Source organism: Oncorhynchus keta, chromosome 23 (assembly GCF_023373465.1).
Source record: "Oncorhynchus keta strain PuntledgeMale-10-30-2019 chromosome 23, Oket_V2, whole genome shotgun sequence".
NCBI classification, from domain to species: domain Eukaryota; kingdom Metazoa; phylum Chordata; class Actinopteri; order Salmoniformes; family Salmonidae; genus Oncorhynchus; species Oncorhynchus keta.
The window spans coordinates 37,932,514-37,947,101 of record NC_068443.1 but is presented as its reverse complement, the minus strand read 5'-3'; the positions used below and the strand labels follow the sequence as shown (position 1 = coordinate 37,947,101).

The window sequence follows — 14,588 nt, the reverse complement described above, 5'->3', positions numbered from 1 at the left end:
GACAGCACAGCAATAATTGGACATACAGAGTGCATCAAACATGATTTAGAGCTTGTTTATGGAAAAAAGTTTTTTCTGTATTTCAAAGTTGCAACTTGCTGAAAACTGTCCACACAATGTTCATTTCATCTCAAATAGACAGCACAGCAAAAATTGGACATACAGAGTGCATCAAACATGATTTAGACCTTGTTTATGGAAAAAAAGTTTGTTCTGTATTTCAATGTTGCAACTTGCTGAAAACTGTCCACAATGTTCATTTCATCTCAAATAGACAGCACAGCAAAAATTGGACATCCAGAGTGCAATCAAACATAATTTAGAGCTTGTTTATGGAAAAAAGTTTTTTTCTGTATTTCAATGTTGCAACTTGCCGAAAACTGTCCAAAATGTTAATTTCATCTCAAATAAACAGCACATCAAAAATTGTACATCCAGAGTGCATCAAACATGATTTAGAGCTTGTTTATGGAAAAAAAGTTTTTCTGTATTTCAATGTTGCAACTTGCTGAAAACTGTCCACAATGTTCATTTCATCTCAAATAGACAGCACAGCAAAAATTGGACATCCAGAGTGCAATCAAACATAATTTAGAGCTTGTTTATGGAAAAGTGTTTTTTTTCTGTATTTCAATGTTGCAACTTGCCGAAAACTGTCCAAAATGTTATTTCATCTCAAATAGACAGCACAGCAAAAATTGGACATCCAGAGTGCATCAAACATGATTTAGAGCTTGTTTATGGAAAAAACTGTCCACAATGTTTTTCTGTATTTCAAAGTTGCAACTTGCAACTTGAAAACTGTCCACAATGTTCATTTCATCTCAAATAGACAGCACAGCAAAAATTGGACATACAGAGTGCATCAAACATGATTTAGAGCTTGTTTATGGAAAAAACTGTTTTTTTCTGTATTTCAATGTTGCAACTTGCTATTTCAAAACTGTCCTGTCCACAATGTTCATTTCATCTCAAATAGACAGCACAGCAAAAAGTGGACATCCAGAGTGCATCAAACATGATTTAGAGCTTGTTTATGGAAAAAAAGTTTTTTCTGTATTTCAAAGTTGCAACTTGCTGAAAACTGTCCACACAATGTTCATTTCATCTCAAATAGACAGCACAGCAAAAAGTGGACATCCAGAGTGCATCAAACATGATTTAGAGCTTGTTTATGGAAAAGTGTTTTTTTTTCTGTATTTCAATGTTGCAACTTGCCGAAAACTGTCCACAATGTTCATTTCATCTCAAATAGACAGCACAGCAATAATTGGACATAGAGAGTGCATCAAACATGATTTAGAGCTTGTTTATGGAAAAAAAGTTTTTTTTCTGTATTTCAATGTTGCAACTTGCCGAAAACTGTCCACAATGTTCATTTCATCTCAAATAGACAGCACAGCAAAAAGTGGACATCCAGAGTGCATCAAACATGATTTAGAGCTTGTTTATGGAAAAAAAGTTTTTTCTGTATTTCAAAGTTGCAACTGTATTTCAAAGTTGCAACTTGCTGAAAACTGTCCACACAATGTTCATTTCATCTCAAATAGACAGCACAGCAAAAATTGGACATACAGAGTGCATCAAACATGATTTAGACCTTGTTTATGGAAAAAAAGTTTTTTCTGTATTTCAATGTTGCAACTTGCCGAAAACTGTCCACAATGTTCATTTCATCTCAAATAGACAGCACAGCAATAATTGGACATAGAGAGTGCATCAAACATGATTTAGAGCTTGTTTATAGAAAAACGTTTTTTCTGTATTTCAATGTTGCAACTTGCCGAAAACTGTCCACAATGTTCATTTCATCTCAAATAGACAGCACAGCAATAATTGGACATACAGAGTGCATCAAACATGATTTAGAGCTTGTTTATGGAAAAAAGTTTTTTCTGTATTTCAAAGTTGCAACTTGCTGAAAACTGTCCACACAATGTTCATTTCATCTCAAATAGACAGCACAGCAAAAATTGGACATACAGAGTGCATCAAACATGATTTAGACCTTGTTTATGGAAAAAAAGTTTTTTCTGTATTTCACTGTTGCAACTTGCCGAAAACTGTCCACAATGTTCATTTCATCTCAAATAGACAGCACAGCAAAAATTGGACATCCAGAGTGCATCAAACATGATTTAGAGCTTGTTTATGGAAAAAAAGTTTTTTCTGTATTTCAATGTTGCAACTTGCCGAAAACTGTCCAAAAATGTTCATTTCATCTCAAATAGACAGCACAGCAAAAATTGGACATCCAGAGTGCATCAAACATGATTTAGACCTTGTTTATGGAAAAAAAGTTTTTCTGTATTTCAATGTTGCAACTTGCTGAAAACTGTCCACAATGTTCATTTCATCTCAAATAGACAGCACAGCAAAATTGGACATACAGAGTGCATCAAACATGATTTAGAGCTTGTTTATGGAAAAAAAAGGTTTTTCTGTATTTCAATGTTGCAACTTGCCGAAAACTGTCCAAAATGTTCATTTCATCTCAAATAGACAGCACAGCAAAAAGTGGACATCCAGAGTGCATCAAACATGATTTAGACCTTGTTTATGGAAAAAAAGTTTTTTCTGTATTTCAAAGTTGCAACTTGCTGAAAACTGTCCACACAATGTTCATTTCATCTCAAATAGACAGCACAGCAGAAATTGGACATCCAGAGTGCAATCAAACATAATTTAGAGCTTGTTGATGGAAGTGTTTTTTCTGTATTTTACAATGTTGCAACTTGCCGAAAACTGTCCAAAATGTTAATTTCATCTCAAATAAACAGCACATGAAAAATTGTACATCCAGAGTGCATCAAACATGATTTAGAGCTTGTTTATGGAAAAAAAGTTTTTCTGTATTTCAATGTTGCAACTTGCCGAAAACTGTCCAAAATGTTAATTTCATCTCAAATAAACAGCACAGCAAAAATTGGACATCCAGAGTGCATCAAACATGATTTAGAGCTTGTTTATGGAAAACTGTATTTCAATGTTGCAACTTGCCGAAAACTGTCCACAATGTTCATTTCATCTCAAATAGACAGCACAGCAAAATTGGACATAGAGAGTGCATCAAACATGATTTAGAGCTTGTTTATGGAAAAAAGTTTTTTCTGTATTTCAATGTTGCAACTTGCTGAAAACTGTCCACAATGTTCATTTCATCTCAAATAGACAGCACAGCAAAATTGGACATCCAGAGTGCATCAAACATGATTTAGAGCTTGTTTATGGAAAAAAGTTTTTTCTGTATTTCAATGTTGCAACTTGCTGAAAACTGTCCACAATGTTCATTTCATCTCAAATAGACAGCACAGCAAAATTGGACATCCAGAGTGCATCAAACATGATTTAGAGCTTGTTTATGGAAAAAAGTTTTTCTGTATTTCAATGTTGCAACTTGTCGAAAACTGTCCACAATGTTCATTTCATCTCAAATAGACAGCACAGCAAAAATTGGACATACAGAGTGCATCAAACATGATTTAGAGCTTGTTTATGGAAAAAAGTTTTTTCTGTATTTCAATGTTGCAACTTGCTGAAAACTGTCCACAATGTTCATTTCATCTCAAATAGACAGCACAGCAAAATTGGACATCCAGAGTGCATCAAACATGATTTAGAGCTTGTTTATGGAAAAAAAGTTTTTTCTGTATTTCAATGTTGCAACTTGCCGAAAACTGTCCACAATGTTCATTTCATCTCAAATAGACAGCACAGCAAAAATTGGACATCCAGAGTGCATCAAACATGATTTAGAGCTTGTTTATGGAAAAAAGTTTTTTCTGTATTTCAATGTTGCAACTTGCCGAAAACTGTCCACAATGTTCATTTCATCTCAAATAGACAGCACAGCAAAAAGTGGACATCCAGAGTGCATCAAACATGATTTAGACCTTGTTTATGGAAAAAAAGTTTTTTCTGTATTTCAATGTTGCAACTTGCCGAAAACTGTCCACAATGTTCATTTCATCTCAAATAGACAGCACAGCAATAATTGGACATACAGAGTGCATCAAACATGATTTAGAGCTTGTTTATGGAAAAAAGTTTTTCTGTATTTCAATGTTGCAACTTGCTGAAAACTGTCCACAAATGTTCATTTCATCTCAAATAGACAGCACAGCAAAAATTGGACATCCAGAGTGCATCAAACATGATTTAGAGCTTGTTTATGGAAAAAAGTTTTTCTGTATTTCAATGTTGCAACTTGCCGAAAACTGTCCACAATGTTCATTTCATCTCAAATAGACAGCACAGCAAAAATTGGACATACAGAGTGCATCAAACATGATTTAGAGCTTGTTTATGGAAAAAAGTTTTTTCTGTATTTCAATGTTGCAACTTGCTGAAAACTGTCCAAAATGTTCATTTCATCTCAAATAGACAGCACAGCAAAAATTGGACATCAGAGTGCATCAAACATGATTTAGAGCTTGTTTATGGAAAAAAACTGTCCAAAATGTTTTTCATTCTGTATTTCAATGTTGCAACTTGCTGAAAACTGTCCACAATGTTCATTTCATCTCAAATAGACAGCACAGCAAAAATTGGACATCCAGAGTGCAATCAAACATAATTTAGAGCTTGTTTATGGAAAAGTGTTTTTTTTCTGTATTTCAATGTTGCAACTTGCCGAAAACTGTCCAAAATGTTAATTTCATCTCAAATAAACAGCACATGAAAAATTGTACATCCAGAGTGCATCAAACATGATTTAGAGCTTGTTTATGGAAAAAAAGTTTTTTCTGTATTTCAAGGTTGCAACTTGCTGAAAACTGTCCACACAATGTTCATTTCATCTCAAATAGACAGCACAGCAAAAAGTGGACATCCAGAGTGCATCAAACATGATTTAGAGCTTGTTTATGGAAAAAAGGTTTTTTCTGTATTTCAAAGTTGCAACTTGCTGAAAACTGTCCACAATGTTCATTTCATCTCAAATAGACAGCACAGCAAAAATTGGACATCCAGAGTGCATCAAACATGATTTAGAGCTTGTTTATGGAAAAAAGTTTTTTCTGTATTTCAATGTTGCAACTTGCTGAAAACTGTCCACAATGTTCATTTCATCTCAAATAGACAGCACAGCAAAAATTGGACATCCAGAGTGCATCAAACATGATTTAGAGCTTGTTTATGGAAAAAAACATGTTTTTTCTGTATTTCAATGTTGCAACTTGCTGAAAACTGTCCACAATGTTCATTTCATCTCAAATAGACAGCACAGCAAAATTGGACATCCAGAGTGCATCAAACATGATTTAGAGCTTGTTTATGGAAAAAAGTTTTTTCTGTATTTCAATGTTGCAACTTGCTGAAAACTGTCCACAAATGTTCATTTCATCTCAAATAGACAGCACAGCAAAAATGGACATCCAGAGTGCATCAAACATGATTTAGAGCTTGTTTATGGAAAAAAAGTTTTTTCTGTATTTCAATGTTGCAACTTGTTCATTTCATCTCAAATAGACAGCACAGCAATAATTGGACATACAGAGTGCATCAAACATGATTTAGAGCTTGTTTATGAAAAAAAGTTTTTTCTGTATTTCAATGTTGCAACTTGCTGAAAACTGTCCACAATGTTCATTTCATCTCAAATAGACAGCACAGCAAAAATTGGACATCCAGAGTGCATCAAACATGATTTAGAGCTTGTTTATGGAAAAAAGTTTTTTCTGTATTTCAATGTTGCAACTTGCTGAAAACTGTCCACAATGTTCATTTCATCTCAAATAGACAGCACAGCAAAAATTGGACATCCAGAGTGCATCAAACATGATTTAGAGCTTGTTTATGGAAAAAAAGTTTTTTTCTGTATTTCAATGTTGCAACTTGCCGAAAACTGTCCAAAATGTTCATTTCATCTCAAATAGACAGCACAGCAAAAATTGGACATCCAGAGTGCATCAAACATGATTTAGAGCTTGTTTATGGAAAAAAAGTTTTTTCTGTATTTCAAAGTTTGCAACTTGAAAACTGTCCAAAATGTTCCTTTCATCTCAAATAGACAGCACAGCAAAAAATTGGACATCCAGAGTGCATCAAACATGATTTCGAGCTTGTTTATGGAAAAAAGTTTTTCTGTATTTCAATGTTGCAACTTGCTGAAAACTGTCCACAATGTTCATTTCATCTCAAATAGACAGCACAGCAAAAATTGGACATCCAGAGTGCATCAAACATGATTTAGAGCTTGTTTATGGATTTTTTTTTTTTCTGTATTTCAATGTTGCAACTTGCTGAAAACTGTCCACAATGTTCATTTCATCTCAAATAGACAGCACAGCAAAAATTGGACATCCAGAGTGCATCAAACATGATTTAGAGCTTGTTTATGGAAAAAAGTTTTTTCTGTATTTCAATGTTGCAACTTGCTGAAAACTGTCCACAATGTTCATTTCATCTCAAATAGACAGCACAGCAAAAATTGGACATCCAGAGTGCATCAAACATGATTTAGACTTGTTTATGGAAAAAAGTTTTTCTGTATTTCAATGTTGCAACTTGCTGAAAACTGTCCACAAATGTTCATTTCATCTCAAATAGACAGCACAGCAAAAATTGGACATCCAGAGTGCATCAAACATGATTTAGAGCTTGTTTATGGAAAAAAGTTTTTTCTGTATTTCAATGTTGCAACTTGCCGAAAACTGTCCACAATGTTCATTTCATCTCAAATAGACAGCACAGCAAAATTGGACATACAGAGTGCATCAAACATGATTTAGAGCTTGTTTATGGAAAAAAACGTTTTTTCTGTATTTCAATGTTGCAACTTGCTGAAAACTGTCCACAAATGTTCATTTCATCTCAAATAGACAGCACAGCAAAAATTGGACATACAGAGTGCATCAAACATGATTTAGACCTTGTTTATGGAAAAAAGTTTTTCTGTATTTCAATGTTGCAACTTGCTGAAAACTGTCCACAATGTTCATTTCATCTCAAATAGACAGCACGCAAAAATTGGACATCCAGAGTGCAATCAAACATAATTTAGAGCTTGTTTATGGAAAAGTTTTTTTTTCTGTATTTCAATGTTGCATTTCAAAATAAACAGCACAGTTGCAACTTGCAAAACTGTCCAAAATGTTGTTCAATTTCATCTCAAATAAACAGCACAGCAAAAATTGTACATCCAGAGTGCATCAAACATGATTTAGAGCTTGTTTATGGAAAAAAAGTTTTTTCTGTATTTCAAAGTTGCAACTTGCTGAAAACTGTCCACACAATGTTCATTTCATCTCAAATAGACAGCACAGCAAAAAGTGGACATCCAGAGTGCATCAAACATGATTTAGACCTTGTTTATGGAAAAAAGTTTTTTTTCTGTATTTCAATGTTGCAACTTGCCGAAAACTGTCCACAATGTTCATTTCATCTCAAATAGACAGCACAGCAATAATTGGACATACAGAGTGCATCAAACATGATTTAGAGCTTGTTTATGGAAAAAAAGTTTTTTCTGTATTTCAAAGTTGCAACTTGCTGAAAACTGTCCACACAATGTTCATTTCATCTCACTGTCCACACAATGTTCATTTCATCTCAAATAGACAGCACAGCAAAAATTGGACATACAGAGTGCATCAAACATGATTTAGACCTTGTTTATGGAAAAAAGTTTTTTTCTGTATTTCAATGTTGCAACTTGCTGAAAACTGTCCACAATGTTCATTTCATCTCAAATAGACAGCACAGCAATAATTGTACATACAGAGTGCATCAAACATGATTTAGAGCTTGTTTATGGAAAAAAAGTTTTTTCTGTATTTCAAAGTTGCAACTTGCTGAAAACTGTCCACACAATGTTCATTTCATCTCAAATAGACAGCACAGCAAAAATTGGACATCCAGAGTGCATCAAACATGATTTAGAGCTTGTTTATGGAAAAAAAGTTTTTTCTGTATTTCAATGTTGCAACTTGCCGAAAACTGTCCAAAATGTTAATTTCATCTCAAATAAACAGCACATGAAAAATTGTACATCCAGAGTGCATCAAACATGATTTAGAGCTTGCTTATGGAAAAAACGTTTTTTTCTGTATTTCAAAGTTGCAACTTGCCGAAAACTGTCCACAATGTTCATTTCATCTCAAATAGACAGCACAGCAAAAATTGGACATACAGAGTGCATCAAACATGATTTAGAGCTTGTTTATGGAAAAAAGTTTTTTTCTGTATTTCAATGTTGCAACTTGCCGAAAACTGTCCACAATGTTCATTTCATCTCAAATAGACAGCACAGCAAAAAGTGGACATCCAGAGTGCATCAAACATGATTTAGACCTTGTTTATGGAAAAAAAGTTTTTTCTGTATTTCAAAGTTGCAACTTGCTGAAAACTGTCCACACAATGTTCATTTCATCTCAAATAGACAGCACAGCAAAAAGTGGACATCCAGAGTGCATCAAACATGATTTAGACCTTGTTTATGGAAAAAAAGTTTTTTCTGTATTTCAATGTTGCAACTTGCTGAAAACTGTCCACAAATGTTCATTTCATCTCAAATAGACAGCACAGCAAAAATTGGACATCCAGAGTGCATCAAACATGATTTAGACCTTGTTTATGGAAAAAAAGTTTTTTCTGTATTTCAATGTTGCAACTTGCCGAAAACTGTCCACAATGTTCATTTCATCTCAAATAGACAGCACAGCAATAATTGGACATACAGAGTGCATCAAACATGATTTAGAGCTTGTTTATGGAAAAAAAGTTTTTTCTGTATTTCAAAGTTGCAACTTGCTGAAAACTGTCCACACAATGTTCATTTCATCTCAAATAGACAGCACAGCAAAAATTGGACATACAGAGTGCATCAAACATGATTTAGACCTTGTTTATGGAAAAAAAGTTTGTTCTGTATTTCAATGTTGCAACTTGCTGAAAACTGTCCACAATGTTCATTTCATCTCAAATAGACAGCACAGCAAAAATTGGACATCCAGAGTGCAATCAAACATAATTTAGAGCTTGTTTATGGAAAAGTGTTTTTTTCTGTATTTCAATGTTGCAACTTGCCGAAAACTGTCCAAAATGTTAATTTCATCTCAAATAGACAGCACAGCAATAATTGGACATACAGAGTGCATCAAACATGATTTAGAGCTTGTTTATGGAAAAAAAGTTTTTTCTGTATTTCAAAGTTGCAACTTGCTGAAAACTGTCCACACAATGTTCATTTCATCTCAAATAGACAGCACAGCAAAAAGTGGACATCCAGAGTGCATCAAACATGATTTAGACCTTGTTTATGGAAAAAAAGTTTTTTCTGTATTTCAATGTTGCAACTTGCCGAAAACTGTCCACAATGTTCATTTCATCTCAAATAGACAGCACAGCAAAAATTGGACATACAGAGTGCATCAAACATGATTTAGAGCTTGTTTATGGAAAAAAAGTTTTTTCTGTATTTCAAAGTTGCAACTTGCTGAAAACTGTCCACACAATGTTCATTTCATCTCAAATAGACAGCACAGCAAAAATTGGACATACAGAGTGCATCAAACATGATTTAGACCTTGTTTATGGAAAAAAAGTTTGTTCTGTATTTCAATGTTGCAACTTGCTGAAAACTGTCCACAATGTTCATTTCATCTCAAATAGACAGCACAGCAAAAATTGGACATACAGAGTGCATCAAACATGATTTAGAGCTTGTTTATGGAAAAAACTTTTTCTGTATTATTTCAATGTTGCAACTTGCTGAAAACTGTCCACAATGTTCATTTCATCTCAAATAGACAGCACAGCAAAAATTGGACATCCAGAGTGCAATCAAACATAATTTAGAGCTTGTTTATGGAAAAGTGTTTTTTTTCTGTATTTCAATGTTGCAACTTGCCGAAAACTGTCCAAAATGTTAATTTCATCTCAAATAAACAGCACATGAAAAATTGTACATCCAGAGTGCATCAAACATGATTTAGACCTTGTTTATGGAAAAAAAGTTTGTTCTGTATTTCAATGTTGCAACTTGCTGAAAACTGTCCACAATGTTCATTTCATCTCAAATAGACAGCACAGCAAAAATTGGACATCGAGAGTGCATCAAACATGAGAGTGCATCAAACATGATTTGGAGCTTGTTTATAGAAAAACGTTTTTTCTGTATTTCAATGTTGCAACTTGCCGAAAACTGTCCACAATGTTCATTTCATCTCAAATAGACAGCACAGCAAAAAGTGGACATCCAGAGTGCATCAAACATGATTTAGAGCTTGTTTATGGAAAAAAGTTTTTCTGTATTTCAATGTTGCAACTTGCTGAAAACTGTCCACAAATGTTCATTTCATCTCAAATAGACAGCACAGCAAAAATTGGACATCCAGAGTGCATCAAACATGATTTAGAGCTTGTTTATGGAAAAAAGTTTTTCTGTATTTCAATGTTGCAACTTGCTGAAAACTGTCCACAATGTTCATTTCATCTCAAATAGACAGCACAGCAAAAATTGGACATCCAGAGTGCATCAAACATGATTTAGAGCTTGTTTATGGAAAAAAGTTTTTCTGTATTTCAATGTTGCAACTTGCTGAAAACTCACAATGTTCATTTCATCTCAAATAGACAGCACAGCAAAAATTGGACATCCAGAGTGCATCAAACATGATTTAGAGCTTGTTTATGGAAAAAACGTTTTTTTTGTATTTCAATGTTGCAACTTGCTGAAAACTGTCCACAATGTTCATTTCATCTCAAATAGACAGCACAGCAAAAAGTGGACATCCAGAGTGCATCAAACATGATTTAGAGCTTGTTTATGGAAAAAAAGTTTTTTCTGTATTTCAAAGTTGCAACTTGCTGAAAACTGTCCACACAATGTTCATTTCATCTCAAATAGACAGCACAGCAAAAATTGGACATCCAGAGTGCATCAAACATGATTTAGACCTTGTTTATGGAAAAAAAGTTTTTTCTGTATTTCAATGTTGCAACTTGCCGAAAACTGTCCACAATGTTCATTTCATCTCAAATAGACAGCACAGCAAAAATTGGACATACAGAGTGCATCAAACATGATTTAGAGCTTGTTTATGGAAAAAAAGTTTTTTCTGTATTTCAATGTTGCAACTTGCTGAAAACTGTCCACAATGTTCATTTCATCTCAAATAGACAGCACAGCAAAAATTGGACATCAGAGTGCATCAAACATGATTTAGAGCTTGTTTATGGAAAAAACGTTTTTTCTGTATTTCAATGTTGCAACTTGCTGAAAACTGTCCACAATGTTCATTTCATCTCAAATAGACAGCACAGCAAAAATTGGACATCCAGAGTGCAATCAAACATGATTTAGAGCTTGTTTATGGAAAAAAGTTTTTTTCTGTATTTCAATGTTGCAACTTGCCGAAAACTGTCCAAAATGTTCATTTCATCTCAAATAGACAGCACAGCAAAAAGTGGACATCCAGAGTGCATCAAACATGATTTAGAGCTTGTTTATGGAAAAAAAGTTTTTTCTGTATTTCAAAGTTGCAACTTGCTGAAAACTGTCCACACAATGTTCATTTCATCTCAAATAGACAGCACAGCAAAAATTGGACATACAGAGTGCATCAAACATGATTTAGACCTTGTTTATGGAAAAAAAGTTTTTTCTGTATTTCAATGTTGCAACTTGCCGAAAACTGTCCACAATGTTCATTTCATCTCAAATAGACAGCACAGCAATAATTGGACATACAGAGTGCATCAAACATGATTTAGAGCTTGTTTATGGAAAAAAGTTTTTTCTGTATTTCAATGTTGCAACTTGCTGAAAACTGTCCACAATGTTCATTTCATCTCAAATAGACAGCACAGCAAAAATTGGACATCCAGAGTGCAATCAAACATAATTTAGAGCTTGTTTATGGAAAAGTGTTTTTTTTCTGTATTTCAATGTTGCAACTTGCCGAAAACTGTCCAAAATGTTAATTTCATCTCAAATAAACAGCACATGAAAAATTGTACATCCAGAGTGCATCAAACATGATTTAGAGCTTGTTTATGGAAAAAAAGTTTTTTCTGTATTTCAATGTTGCAACTTGCCGAAAACTGTCCACAATGTTCATTTCATCTCAAATAGACAGCACAGCAATAATTGGACATACAGAGTGCATCAAACATGATTTAGAGCTTGTTTATGGAAAAAAGTTTTTTTTCTGTATTTCAATGTTGCAACTTGCCGAAAACTGTCCAAAAATGTTCATTTCATCTCAAATAGACAGCACAGCAAAAATTGGACATCCAGAGTGCATCAAACATGATTTAGACCTTGTTTATGGAAAAAAAGTTTTTTCTGTATTTCAAAGTTGCAACTTGCTGAAAACTGTCCACACAATGTTCATTTCATCTCAAATAGACAGCACAGCAAAAAGTGGACATCCAGAGTGCATCAAACATGATTTAGACCTTGTTTATGGAAAAAAAGTTTTTTCTGTATTTCAATGTTGCAACTTGCCGAAAACTGTCCACAATGTTCATTTCATCTCAAATAGACAGCACAGCAATAATTGGACATACAGAGTGCATCAAACATGATTTAGAGCTTGTTTATGGAAAAAAAGTTTTTTCTGTATTTCAAAGTTGCAACTTGCTGAAAACTGTCCACACAATGTTCATTTCATCTCAAATAGACAGCACAGCAAAAATTGGACATACAGAGTGCATCAAACATGATTTAGACCTTGTTTATGGAAAAAAAGTTTGTTCTGTATTTCAATGTTGCAACTTGCTGAAAACTGTCCACAATGTTCATTTCATCTCAAATAGACAGCACAGCAAAAATTGGACATCCAGAGTGCAATCAAACATAATTTAGAGCTTGTTTATGGAAAAGTGTTTTTTTTCTGTATTTCAATGTTGCAACTTGCCGAAAACTGTCCAAAATGTTAATTTCATCTCAAATAAACAGCACATGAAAAATTGTACATCCAGAGTGCATCAAACATGATTTAGAGCTTGCTTATGGAAAAAACGTTTTTTCTGTATTTCAAAGTTGCAACTTGCCGAAAACTGTCCACAATGTTCATTTCATCTCAAATAGACAGCACAGCAATAATTGGACATACAGAGTGCATCAAACATGATTTAGAGCTTGTTTATGGAAAAAAGTGTTTTTTTCTGTATTTCAATGTTGCAACTTGCCGAAAACTGTCCAAAATGTTCATTTCATCTCAAATAGACAGCACAGCAAAAAGTGGACATCCAGAGTGCATCAAACATGATTTAGACCTTGTTTATGGAAAAAACGTTTTTTCTGTATTTCAAAGTTGCAACTTGCCGAAAACTGTCCACAAATGTTCATTTCATCTCAAATAGACAGCACAGCAAAAAGTGGACATCCAGAGTGCATCAAACATGATTTAGACCTTGTTTATGGAAAAAAAGTTTTTTCTGTATTTCAATGTTGCAACTTGCCGAAAACTGTCCACAATGTTCATTTCATCTCAAATAGACAGCACAGCAATAATTGGACATAGAGAGTGCATCAAACATGATTTAGAGCTTGTTTATGGAAAAAAGTTTTTTCTGTATTTCAATGTTGCAACTTGCTGAAAACTGTCCACAAATGTTCATTTCATCTCAAATAGACAGCACAGCAAAAATTGGACATACAGAGTGCATCAAACATGATTTAGAGCTTGTTTATGGAAAAAAAGTTTTTTCTGTATTTCAATGTTGCAACTTGCTGAAAACTGTCCACAATGTTCATTTCATCTCAAATAGACAGCACAGCAAAAATTGGACATCCAGAGTGCATCAAACATGATTTAGAGCTTGTTTATGGAAAAAATGTTTTTTTCTGTATTTCAATGTTGCAACTTGCCGAAAACTGTCCAAAATGTTAATTTCATCTCAAATAGACAGCACAGCAAAAATTGGACATCCAGAGTGCATCAAACATGATTTAGAGCTTGTTTATGGAAAAAAAGTTTTTTCTGTATTTCAAAGTTGCAACTTGCTGAAAACTGTCCACAATGTTCATTTCATCTCAAATAGACAGCACAGCAAAAAGTGGACATCCAGAGTGCATCAAACATGATTTAGACCTTGTTTATGGAAAAAAAGTTTTTTCTGTATTTCAAAGTTGCAACTTGCTGAAAACTGTCCACACAATGTTCATTTCATCTCAAATAGACAGCACAGCAAAAAGTGGACATCCAGAGTGCATCAAACATGATTTAGACCTTGTTTATGGAAAAAAAGTTTTTTCTGTATTTCAATGTTGCAACTTGCCGAAAACTGTCCACAATGTTCATTTCATCTCAAATAGACAGCACAGCAATAATTGGACATAGAGAGTGCATCAAACATGATTTAGAGCTTGTTTATGGAAAAAAAGTTTTTTCTGTATTTCAATGTTGCAACTTGCCGAAAACTGTCCACAATGTTCATTTCATCTCAAATAGACAGCACAGCAATAATTGGACATAGAGAGTGCATCAAACATGATTTAGAGCTTGTTTATGGAAAAAAGTTTTTCTGTATTTCAAAGTTGCAACTTGCTGAAAACTGTCCACACAATGTTCATTTCATCTCAAATAGACAGCACAGCAAAAATTGGACATACAGAGTGCATCAAACATGATTTAGAC

General features: G+C 33.8%; 2 long non-coding RNA genes across 5 annotated transcripts in view; both read right to left on the bottom strand.

The window, feature by feature from the left end:
- The window catches only part of LOC127911054 (uncharacterized), a 20,770-nt gene extending 6,325 nt beyond the window's left edge, over positions 1-14,445 (bottom strand). Inside the window, exons 1-3 of one of the 4 annotated variants that reach the window (XR_008077490.1) lie at positions 14,181-14,445; positions 8,568-9,526; positions 8,293-8,430 (exon numbers count right to left, since the gene is read on the bottom strand). This is a non-coding gene — a long non-coding RNA (uncharacterized LOC127911054). Of the gene's footprint in view, positions 1-8,292; positions 8,431-8,567; positions 9,527-13,361; positions 13,502-14,180 lie in introns of those variants that run through there. The other 3 variants (XR_008077492.1, XR_008077491.1, XR_008077493.1) reach the window with 3 other exon arrangements.
- Positions 1-14,588, bottom strand: part of LOC127911055 (uncharacterized) — a 90,521-nt gene that overhangs the window by 30,778 nt on the left and 45,155 nt on the right. The window lies entirely within an intron of this gene.